Source organism: Vulpes vulpes, chromosome 1 (genome assembly GCF_048418805.1).
Source record: "Vulpes vulpes isolate BD-2025 chromosome 1, VulVul3, whole genome shotgun sequence".
In the NCBI taxonomy this organism is placed as follows: domain Eukaryota; kingdom Metazoa; phylum Chordata; class Mammalia; order Carnivora; family Canidae; genus Vulpes; species Vulpes vulpes.
The window spans coordinates 95581891-95594075 of NC_132780.1; positions in this window are offsets into that span (position 1 = coordinate 95581891).

Sequence of the window (12185 nt, forward strand, 5' to 3'; positions counted from 1 at the left end):
CCCCAGGGTCCTGGGATCGGGTCCGCATTGGGCTCCCTGCATGAAGCCTACTTCTCCCTCTGCCTGTGTCTCTGCCTCTCTCTGTGTCTCTCATGAATAAATAAACAAAATCTTAAAAAAAAAAAAAAAAAAAGATCACGCCCTGGGCCAAAGGCAGGGGCTAAACCTCTAAGCCACCCAGGGATCCCTAACCTAGAATTTTAAATCCAACAAAAGTATTCTTCAAGAGTGAAAAGTAAATATTTTTCAAAAAAACAGAAACTGAGAAAATTCCTCTCCTGAGAACCTATACTGATAAATAGCCATCAGGTAGCAGGAAAACAAATTCAGATGAAAGTATGGGATGCAGGAAGGAAGAGAAAGCAATAGAAAAGGCAAATGCATGGGTAAATCCCAATGAATATTGACTACAGATTACAACAATAACATGTAATTAAAAGTGACTGAAGGATACATTAGAGCAATGAATTAGAATGGGAATCACATAAACAGACCTATGCATATATAGACTTGATTTATTTAAAAGATAGCTCTATAGAGCAGCAGAAGTAAAATGTATTGGGATAATTGGATATCAATATTTTTTAAAATGGAAGTTATCCTTTACTTCATACATATACAAAAAATAAATTCCAAGTAGATTTTATTTTTTAAATATTTTATTTATTTATTCATGAGAGACCTAGAGAGACAGGCAGAGACACAGGTAGAGGGAAAAATAGGCTCCATGTAGGGAGCCTGATGTGGGACTCGATCCCGGAACTCCAGGATCACTCCCTGAGCCAAAGGCAGACGCCCAACCACTGAGCCACTCAGGCATCCCAATTCCAAGTAGATTTTATATACAAGTGTGAAAAGCAAATACTAACACTCCAGGAGATAATTGAGGAGAATACCTTTATGACCTTAGAGTAAGGAAAAACCTTTCAAGAGGCAAAAAATGGCACTAACCATAAAGGAAAAGATTGATAGAATGGTCTACATTAAAGTCAACATCTCCATTTATCCAAAGACACTACTACTAAGTAAAAACTTCAACAAAAGACACTATGAAGAGAGTAAAGAAGTGAGGCACACACTGAGGGGTGGTATGTGCAATATGTATACCTGACTAAAGATTCACATACTGAATATAAAAGAAGATGCCTAAAGATGGATCAGAAAAAGACAGCCCAATAGCAAAATGGGCAAGATATTTGCATGGGCACTTCAAAGAGAAAATCCAGAAGTTAATAAACATATGAAAAAGGGTTCAATTGCATTAGCAATCAGGAAGATGCAAAAAAAAATTTTTTTAAAAGGAAAATGCAAATAAAACCAAAATGAGCAACCCCTCAACACTGACTTGAACTGTTAAAAAAAGAAACAACTAGCCATCACAAGTGCTGGTGAGGAAGTGGATCAAAAGGGACTCTCATAAACTGATGATTGGAGTGTAAATTGGTAACCTCTCGGAAAACTTATTGACATTTTTTTTCCATTTTGAGATTTTATTTTATTATTTTTTATTTACATTTTTTAATTTAAATTCAATTTGCCAACACATAATATAATACCCAGTGCTCAGCCCATCAGGTGCCCTCCTCAGTGCCCGTCACCTATTTACCCCGACCCGGTGCCCACCTCTCCTTCCGCAACCTTTTGTTTGTTTCCCAGACTTAGGGAGTCTCTCATAGTTTGTCTCCCTCTACAATTTTTCCCACTCAGTTCCCCTCCTCTCCCTTATAATTCCTTTCACTATTTCTTATATTTCCCATATGAATGAAACCATATGATGACTGTCCTTCTCCGATTGACTTACTTCACTCAGCATGATACCCTCCACTTATTGCCATTAATTACTGAAACTCAACTTCCATATAATCTATTGACTCAATAATTCCACTCCAGATACCCAGTGGAAATGAGCACATGTGCACCAAGAGACATGCTCAGGAATGTTATAGTAGCATTGTTCCTAATAATAACCCCAAAATGGTAGCAACCCAAAAGTCCATCAAAAGTAGAATAGATCAACAATTTCTGGCACATCCATTCAATTCTTATGAACTGGATAAATCTTCAAATATAGTGTGGAATGAGACTGCAGACTAAAAGAATGCATACCATTTGATTTCATTCTCATAAATTTCAAAAATCTGACACTATATTATAGCATTAAATGATGCATATGTATGTGATATAACCATAAAGATAGGTATGAATGTGATTATCATAAGAATTATGGAAGTGGAAAAAATTATGGTAGTAGAAATTTGGGGAAAGAGGAAGTAAGAGATACTGGACTACACCAGGACTACTTTGGGTCTTGGCAATTTTCAATTTATTCCTAAATCATGATTACAGGATGTACATTGTGTAATAGATCATAGAACTTAATGTTTTTGTTCTGTATCTCTTTTCTGCATGTGTGCTTATATTTCACAATAAAAAAGTTAAAAACGAAACCAAAATAAAGTAAATAAGTTCCATGTTAGCTTGAGAGTCAAACTTTTGTAAGGATCACCTTTTGTTATTTTTCTCTTCAGATTGTAAATAGTAGAAAATGATGCACCAAGTGTGGAATATTTCATCTTGAAGGAAAAGAGCTGATACCATGTGGACATAACAGAAGTTCACATGCTTGTTTTGTTTTGTTTGCTTTTGTTTTTAGCAGTTCATAAAGAGATTGAGTAGCAATCTGTTATGACTGGAAATGTTTTCTTGAAGGAGAATATTATTTTCCTCTTCCTTTTCTTTTATTCTTGGAGAATATGTAGTGAAGAAAAAACCCAAACTACTACAAAAGATACATTCTTATACAAAAGCAACTGAAATTCAGTGTAAGAATATATTGACCTCACCCTTTTCCTTTGTTGATTCTTCGTCCATTTTAGCAAACTGTGTTGGAGTTTGTACCTTCTGTCTCTAGTTTTCTCTTTTCTCTTAACAGTTTCTTCAAATTACATGTACCCCCCCCAAACAACCCCCATTTAATTAAATGCCTTTAATTATAAGTTGAAATGTATGTTTCCCCATATTCTAGTACTTTAAAATTTCCTAAAAGTGATGACCTCACTGCTATTCTGAAGTTCAAAACCACATGCATAGCTACTAATCAATCCATCATGGATTTGTGCCAACTGTCACTTCTTTCCTTGGTGCTCAAGAGCACTGGTGAGATTGTGATCATTAGAATCCCCTGAGGATGGGAATCTTACACTTTTATGCATGTCCTCTGCCCAAACTGCTTTCGGTCAAACACAAGGCTGTGTTTTCAATTACTCTAAAGATGGAGTCAGCTTATTGTATTGGTATGGCAACTCTATGCAGGTTCCTTTCCTGGAGTACAAACATCTTGATGAGTTTATGAATAAGCTCATTATTTTTATTCAAAAATAATTCCATGGAAGAAAGTCTGTGGGATCCCACACCTACTAAATAATGTGTTAAATTAACACCCTAGCCTTTCACAACACCCAATTCATCACTAAATCCTGCTCATTGTTTTTCCTAAAAGAACTCAAGCCACCAACGTTTCTTGCTCAAATTACTGCAAATGTTTTCTTGCTGGTATCTCTGACTCTAATCTTGATCCTTCTTTAGTGATTGTGCTAAAAGGCAAGGATATCCTCTTACCTAAACTTTATGTTTAAAGTTTCTTCCTTCCAGAGTGCCAGAGTTCTCAGAATAAACCTCAAATTTGTTAGTAGTCCTCCAAGACCTTGCCTACTTAGGCCTCTGATGACATGAATATGCTCTGTGCTCCAGCACTTTGAATTAGCTGCCCAAGATGTGTCATATTCTCTCCTCTCTATGCCTGTGTACTATTCCTCCACCCAGAATCTTGCTTCTACACCTTCTTTCTTCCTTGAGAACTTCACATGGTTAATTGCTAATTCCTACTTGGCCTATCAGTCAAAGGTTAGATATCATCTTTTCTGAGTCTCCTTCCCTAAATACCAAAGTCTGAACTATATGCCATCCACCATGTATTTTTATAACTCTACACTCAGCCCCATAGCTTTCTTATCACTTTGAATTAATTGCTCATCTCATTTTCTGCCTAAACCACAAGTCAATAAGCCTTAGAGGGCAGGGACTGCCTCTGCAATGTGGCTAATACCAATGGCTAGCACTGTGCTGGCACAGGCTGGGCACACTTCTGAAAAATAATAATAGTAATCGAATGCTATACTATTGTTCACTAGTAATTCATTGTCAATGAAACTCTGAGTGGAAGAGTGGTGAGAATAGGAACTATATGTAACTATTTCATGATAGACTGAAGCAATGAAACCATATGCCATTAACAGATAGGAAAATATTACAAATATTTGCTGAAAATGTGCTTCAAGCATCTTGCCAAAATTTGAGAATATCATACCAGTAAAACTGGCTCCAAACTAATATTCAAATCCTAAACCAGAATAGATGGTTTGACAAATGATTCCTATGATTTATAGATCTATCTACATAAAATTTAAAATGTTTAAAAATAAATCATATCTAATTTAACACTGAATGAACTACCTTCCCTAAAAATTAATGAAATTGCTTGGGAATCTATACTGAAAATCTGAACTGTGTAATTGCTACATCTATAAATTTAGGGTGTTTTTATTTTTTTTTATTTTTTTTTATTTTTTTTTTTTAATTTTTATTTATTTATCATAGTCACACAGAGAGAGAGAGAGGCAGAGAGAGGCACAGGCAGAGGGAGAAGCAGGCTCCATGCACCGGGAGCCCGACATGGGATTTGATCCCGGATCTCCAGGATCGCGCCCTGGGCCAAAGGCAGGCGCTAAACCGCTGCGCCACCCAGGGATCCCAATTTAGGGTGTTTTTAATGAGAAAATACAAACTGACTTACACCATGGAGAAATTTATGTAATGATCTTCACAAGTGATAAAAGTGACTAATCCCAACTCTGTCCCAATCTGTCTGCTGTGCCTTTAGCTGTGTGCTCTCCCCTAGGTGGGCTGCATCCTCCAAATGGAGACTGAATGGCTATATAGAGTTATAGGCCTCTAATATATACACCACAACACAGAAGAGACTTCTTTCCCAGGAGAGTTCAGCAATCGTTCTTCATGTCCCAGGTGCTTAAACTGAGTAACATGTTACATGTGACATAATTGCTTCAGCCTTGCTGGTTTAGCCCTGGGTTCCTAAGTCTGTTCTTATGGCCAGGATGATGGGATTATCTGAGACCAGATATGAGCTTTCTTCTAACTTGCTGGACTGCTTAAAAGAAAAATGGACGTAGAGCTGAAAATCACTACATTCTAAGGAAGGAGAAATGGGACAATGGATGCTGAGAAACCAACGAGCAATTTCCACTATAATAAAGACTAGCAGGATTCTGTTTCAATTTTTTTCTGTTTCAATGCTTTTCAATTATGCCAAATACAGAAGATATTTAAAGAGTATATTGTATGTTGCATAGTTTGTATTTATGTTGTATAGGTTTTTAGTGGAATTCAAATTGAGTTCATACCGAACTCTAAAACATAAAGGACACATTTTAACACATAGTATATATTAATCTGAATAACATATTCAAAGGTTCACCATGAGAGTCAAATACTCAAATGAAAAATATTGGTCAAAACCAAAAACTAGGATCATTTAAAAAATATTTTCTGACAGGTTAAAAATGGTTTGATTGGAAGTGTTATCAATTAAATACATGTACTCAGACAATATACATGAATTCCCAAATTGTGGAATTTTATAGTGAAAGAACTGAAATAGACATCTATAATGTTAAGTGGATTCAGCTTTTTATTTCACAAGTAAAGTAAAAAAAAATATATCATTTACAAAAATCTGTTTATACATCATGTTTAGAAAATGCACTTAAATTGTGTATTTCACTTTTCTGGCTTCCTCAAAGAAATCATAACCCAAATTTGACAATGTGAGCAATATAAAGACAAAGTAAACAATATATACAATTCCTTTCTAAGTTGAAACTGCCTTAAAGCACAAAACAAAAGATTTGTTTCATTGTGTGCCTGATTTGACTGTGCTAGCAGATCCAACCTGCACCCATGCCGCCAAGACCATAACTTAATGCATTTTCCCACGCAGGAAATTTCATAATATTATGGGTAACATCTGAATTAGAAACACAGAAGTAATTTTATTTTATTTTATTTTATTTTTTATTTTTTTAAAGATTTTTTATTTTATTTAGTCACAGAGAGAGAGAGAGGCAGAGACACAGGCAGAGGGAGAAGCAGGCTCCATGCACCGGGAGCCCGACGTGGGATTCGATCCCGGATCTCCAGGATCGCGCCCTGGGCCAAAGGCAGGCGCCAAACCGCTGCGCCACCCAGGGATCCCAGAAACACAGAAGTAATTTTAAAGCCATCTTTATCTTTGCCATCAATTCATTATCTGTATTTAGAATACCCTGGTTTTTGTTTAATTAAAGTGTGTTTTAAATTTTCATCAACAAAAATCAAAGTTTAATACAGTTTGTGCCATGAGATTTGGTTTAAAAAATTCAGATTCTCTTTTTAACTAAGTTTAGAGTTGAATCTTCCTATCTAGATTGAACCAGAGTAAACACTAACTACATTTTTCTTATATTCAGTCCAACATCCTATGTAGAGATCATTAAGTGGATAGTAGTAAATATAGCACACAACAGGCACTTAAGAATTTTTCATATAGTAAATTGCACTTAAAAGGACATGTTATATGTCAGTATACGTCTCTCTCTCTATATATATACACATATATATGATGTACATATATAAGATATATATACATATATATTTTAGATTCTGAACATGGGAAAAATTGTGTGTCTATAGGAAATAGAAAGAGACATTGTTACAAGAACTTCAGTAAAAGCAAAACTTACAGTCATTTTCCTATTTTTACATGTATATAATTAACCAAAGCCATCCATTATAAGGAGACACGACTCACAAATCATTTAAAAGCTGTGGAGCCTCACACCTTCTTTTAGTGGCTCCACACTGCACTTATTGCCAAGGTCACTGTGGTTACCAGAACCTTGCTTTTCTAGGATTGAAAATATTTTGTTACTGAAAACCACATCATATTATTTACATAAATATAAATAAATTATATTTATCATGTAATTTAGATAAAGAGAGCTTAGGTCAAATCAAAATAAAAGACAGGATATTTGTCCTTAAAGTAATGTCTCTTTGAAAAGGCCCAAAATATTTATAGAACAGCCCTCAAGATACTGTTCTGGCCTGGACTTCATCATTCCCTTCTTGTGAGTCTTCAACCTTGTTTTTCCAATTTCCAACTTTACAATTTATGCTTCCTGTGTAAGAAAGTAGATTCTATAAAACTCTTCAATTGCTAAGAAATGAAGGATACTGCAATAAACACAATAAGAAAGATAGTATGTCACAAAAAAAGGCCACATTTTAAAAATTCCATTGTTTCTAAGCATCCCAGACTACAGAAAAAGATGCAGATATCCCCAATTCATTTTATAAAGACAGCATAAAGTTATTGCCAAACCTGCCAAACCTTTATTGTCAAATACGTTCCTAAACACATCTCGAAATGATATTTGCCACTTATCACATATTGATATGAAAAAGATATCATACCTGATACTCAAACTTTTCCCTCCCTGGTTCCGACTCTTCCTTCCATCCCCTCATGTGAATCTCCATTCTGCGTGCTTAGAGCATATCAAATTTCCAAGGGCAGTTCTGGCCTTGAGTATTTAGTCAGAAAGAAGCCATTTCTTAGGCACTCAACATCATGTCACTAGTTTAATCTGGCGCATTTGTCCTGGTTCTAAGATTTGAATTTTGGCTATTTCTTGTACCTCCTATGAAAAGGAGATCTGACCTTGAGCGCCTTTTCATGACCACAGTCCCATAACCGCTGACAGTAATTCTGAGGCTGACGACCCCTGTGGAACACCTGGATGCTGGCATGTCTGAACTGGTTGATGTCAGAACTACTGTTGTCTCCACTCTTCAGGACTAGACAGTGTCTCGGGGTATCTGTCTTTTCTCCATCTGACCAATCCCCACAGCAGTTTTAGTTCTGGGTATTAGTCCTTCCAAGTCTGATTCCTATTGTCTACCTTTAACCAAGCAGTGCCTGACAATGAGACCCCCACCCCACCCCAGCCGCTAATTTTTGTGTAAGTTCGCAATAACAATATGCTAAAAAAAAAAAAAAAGAAGATTAATGTGAAACTACTCTCTGTAGGTCAGTTTTTCCATGGAGACACCCATATGCATACATACACAGATGAACACACATACGGACACACACAAAAAACACTAGGTGACAATTAATTTCCTAAATGGGTAGAATTGCATAGCTTTGATAATATCTACAGCAGTTTCTTGCACCCAGCAGCACTTGGTAGATGTTCGTCGAGATTGAGAAACTAGATGCCCAATGTCAGTTGTGACACCACTGACTGCTTCCTACTTGTACTTTCTAATGAGTCACGTGATTTTCACTACAAAGTCCTTCTATTCCTATTACATATTTTCTCCTCAGTTCTCAAAAGTGAGGTTTCTGGATAAAGTTCTGTTCCAAATCTTGACACCCTTCTTGGCTTACTTGTTAAAACCAAAATGCCTTAACAGTCATGCAGTTAATAGAAAATTGTTTAAAACAACCATATTTCATCCAATGTGCATATTCCCAGATACAGCTGAATACGTACCACCTAATATCAGTAGCATCTGTCTTCAGCTTATAGGCACATTGCTTTTTTATTTGAATATCAACACAAAGAAGTCTCTTACTATATTATTCAGAGGACTCCATGAAAGATGTTTCAAGGCAATTGGAAGGTAGGAGAGGATTCGTATTGGTATATATAAGGCAATGTTTCCATTTGAAATATTGCAGCATCATTTGGAGGGGAGGCATGTGAAATTCTATATGTTACTTGCTTAATATGGGCAGTGACAAAAGTTTTTCAAACTGCAGTTTTGTCTGACTTTCAGCATCATTTAGCAGTAAATTCAAGACATGTTACAATTTAACTCACAACCTCTCTGAATCAAATGCTGCCCATTACCTAATCACCTACTCATATACTTTCACCCATCAATACCTGTTTATTGACCCCAACACATCATATCTGACCAACACTTGCCTCCTGAGCAGCTCTGGAGTCCCCATTTCACAAAACCTTCTTCCTATTTTGTCCTTTTGCAACTGTTTCCTTTTTGCCCAGCCTTCAATTCTCTTTCTCTTAGGTCTTTATGCTACCTTCCTCCCACTGAAAACTTCATTTCTCATGGTTGAAAGAGGAAGGACAAAGGCAATTCGGTTTGGAAGTGTTTAAGTAGATTCCTTTCTTCAAAAACAACCAAATGAAGAGATAGTGCCTTTACTCCCAGCAAAAAACTATTCCAGATTTATATGAATTAAAGTTACATGTGTACTAAGAGATGTTTGATTTTGTCTCTATCTTTACTTGATTGTTAGGCAATTATGAAGAATAGAGAATAATAATATTAAGCTAAAAAGGTCATTATGAGGATTAAATGAGATCTTATTTGGTAATTTGCTTATGCTCTGATCAAGGTAACATATTAGTTTGCTTTAACCAGGCTTTCTCATAACAATTAGACTCTTGTTTCAGGACAGAATGGTACAAGTTTAAAATCATTTACATAATTCTGGCCCAACATTTTAAATACTTATATTTAATCAAAATGTGGTTTCCATGTAAAGCAGTCATTGATAGGCCTAGTAACTGGCTTCATACCACATTCAAAAAAAATTAATCATACTTATAAACATGAATAAACACCATTGCTTTAATGTAATATGTGTCAGTAAGACAAATCAGTTAATGGATAAAATTAACAACTTCCAGAAATATGTAAGTTAAGTAGATGTTGGGGTAGTATCCTTCTTAGTCATGAGTTTCTTACCATAAGATGAACTCTGTGGCATAGTTAATTCATCTTCTGTATTTGAATTGGCTATCATTTTCCAAATAGAAAAACCAAGAGTAATAATAGAAAAGCTGGAACTAATAAAACAGCTTTCAGTAAGGTAGTTAGCCAAATTATTGATATTAAGTAATTAGTTTTCTAAATGTTTCATAGCAACAGTTAATTTTTAAAAAAGTGTTTACAAAAAGATCCTGTTCAAAGTGCCAACCACAAAAAATTTAAAAACAAATCAAACAATCCAACAAAAACTTTCAGGCAAATTTTAACAACAAAAATGCAGGAGAAGGAAGAAGAGATGAGTTACAGGGAGGAGGAAACAGGTGAGGAGGAGAAAGCATGGAAAAGATTATTTTAAAGAATTAATCCTTAAATTGCACATAAAAAAGGAAGAAATTTTATTAAAGAAGGGGTAATAAAGAGGAAATCATCCTACCAGCCATCAAAACACACTATAACGCCACATTAATTAAAACTGGTGATACCAGGGGCAGCCCAGGTGGCTCAGGGGTTTAGCATGGCCTTCGGCCCATGGCCTGATCTTGGAGACCCGATATCGAGTCTCACGTCAGGCTCCCTGCATGGAGCCTGCTTCTCCCTCTTCCTCTCTCTCTCTCTCTGGGTCTCTCATGAATAAATAAATAAATATAATCTTTAAAAAAATAAAAAACAAAAAACAAAACTGGTGATACCAAAATAGACAAATAATAGAATACAATGATGATGGTAGTTAATTCCATGCTTATATGAGAGGTTAGTATATTAAAAAGGTAACATTCCAAATTCCAGAAGAAAATGGACTCTTCAATAAATGATGTTAAAATAACTCTCCATTTAGGAGAAAAAGAAATTGCAAAGAATATTTTCCAGATGGATTAAACCTAAATATTAAAAGTAATAAATAATGGAATATAATACAGTAAAATTATTTCTCTGATCTCTCTAATCAAGACACAAAATCCCAAATCATTGTCTCAATCTCATTGAGAGATTTTTAAAATTCTTTAAACTATTCTTTTAAATGGAGTAACATGCAGACATTTCCTTGAGATGTATAGTATATTATTAGTTTTATTACCAAAAATTAGACATAATATATACATGGTGTATTTGTAACATAGTATATTGTGTTGTCATTAAAAAAGTGAAGTAGATGTTCATATATTTATAGAACGATATCCCTATCATATTGTTGAATAAGAACAGAAAATTACAAAATATGTCTTAATATGATCCTTGTTTCAGGGAGAAAAGCAAATACACACACACTTATATATGCCCAGAAATTTTCAGAAAAATAGATGAAATGTTAACCAAATTCTCAATTTGGTTATCACTAGTGATTAAAACTGGAAATTTCATTTTACACTTTCCATACTTCTCGATTGCTTTAGCGTGTTTTTGCAATACAAGTGTGTGCTATTTGTGTAATTTTCTTTGAATAGGTTTCATTTTTTTAAGAGTAGTTTTAGATTGCCAGATTTAGAGTAGTTTAGTTACAGTAGTTTTAGATTTTCCAGTAGTTTTAGATTGTGGATATGGTACACAGTTCCAACAATCCTGCCTGCAGTTTCCCTTTGCATACATTAGTATGGCATGTTTACTACAATTAATGAACCAATATTGATACATTATTATTAAATAAATGCATAGCTTATTCAGATTTCTTTCATTTATCTAACATAATTTTTTTGTTCCAGGGTCCCATACTGGATGTCACATTACATTTAATTGCCATGTCTCCTTTATTTCTAACAATTTTTCAGACTTTCTTATATATATAACTTTGCCAGTCTTGAGTTGTGCTGGTCACAACTACACTGTCATATAGCTGTAGGATGCCCCTCTATTGGGATTCATTTGATTCTTTCTCATGATAAGACTGGGGTTTTGGAGAGTACAATCACAAAGGTGTTAGTTTCAACACATCATGTCAGTGGTAATACTATCAACATAATTTATGACTATGGATGTTGGCCTTGATCACCTGGCTAACGTAGCCAGGTTTCTTCTCCACTGTAAAGTTCTCTCCATGCTCTCGTTCACACTGTACTTCTTAGAAGGAAGTCACTATGCATAGACCATACTTAAGAAGTATAGATTTATTTTCCCCACACCGTAAGGTCAAGGCACCTACATAAATTATTCGGAATTCTTCTAATAGGAGATTTGTCTCTTCTCCTACATTTATTAATTAATTCAGTTATTTATTTATATAATTATGGACTCATGGGTGTTTATTGTATACTCTGTGTTATACTACT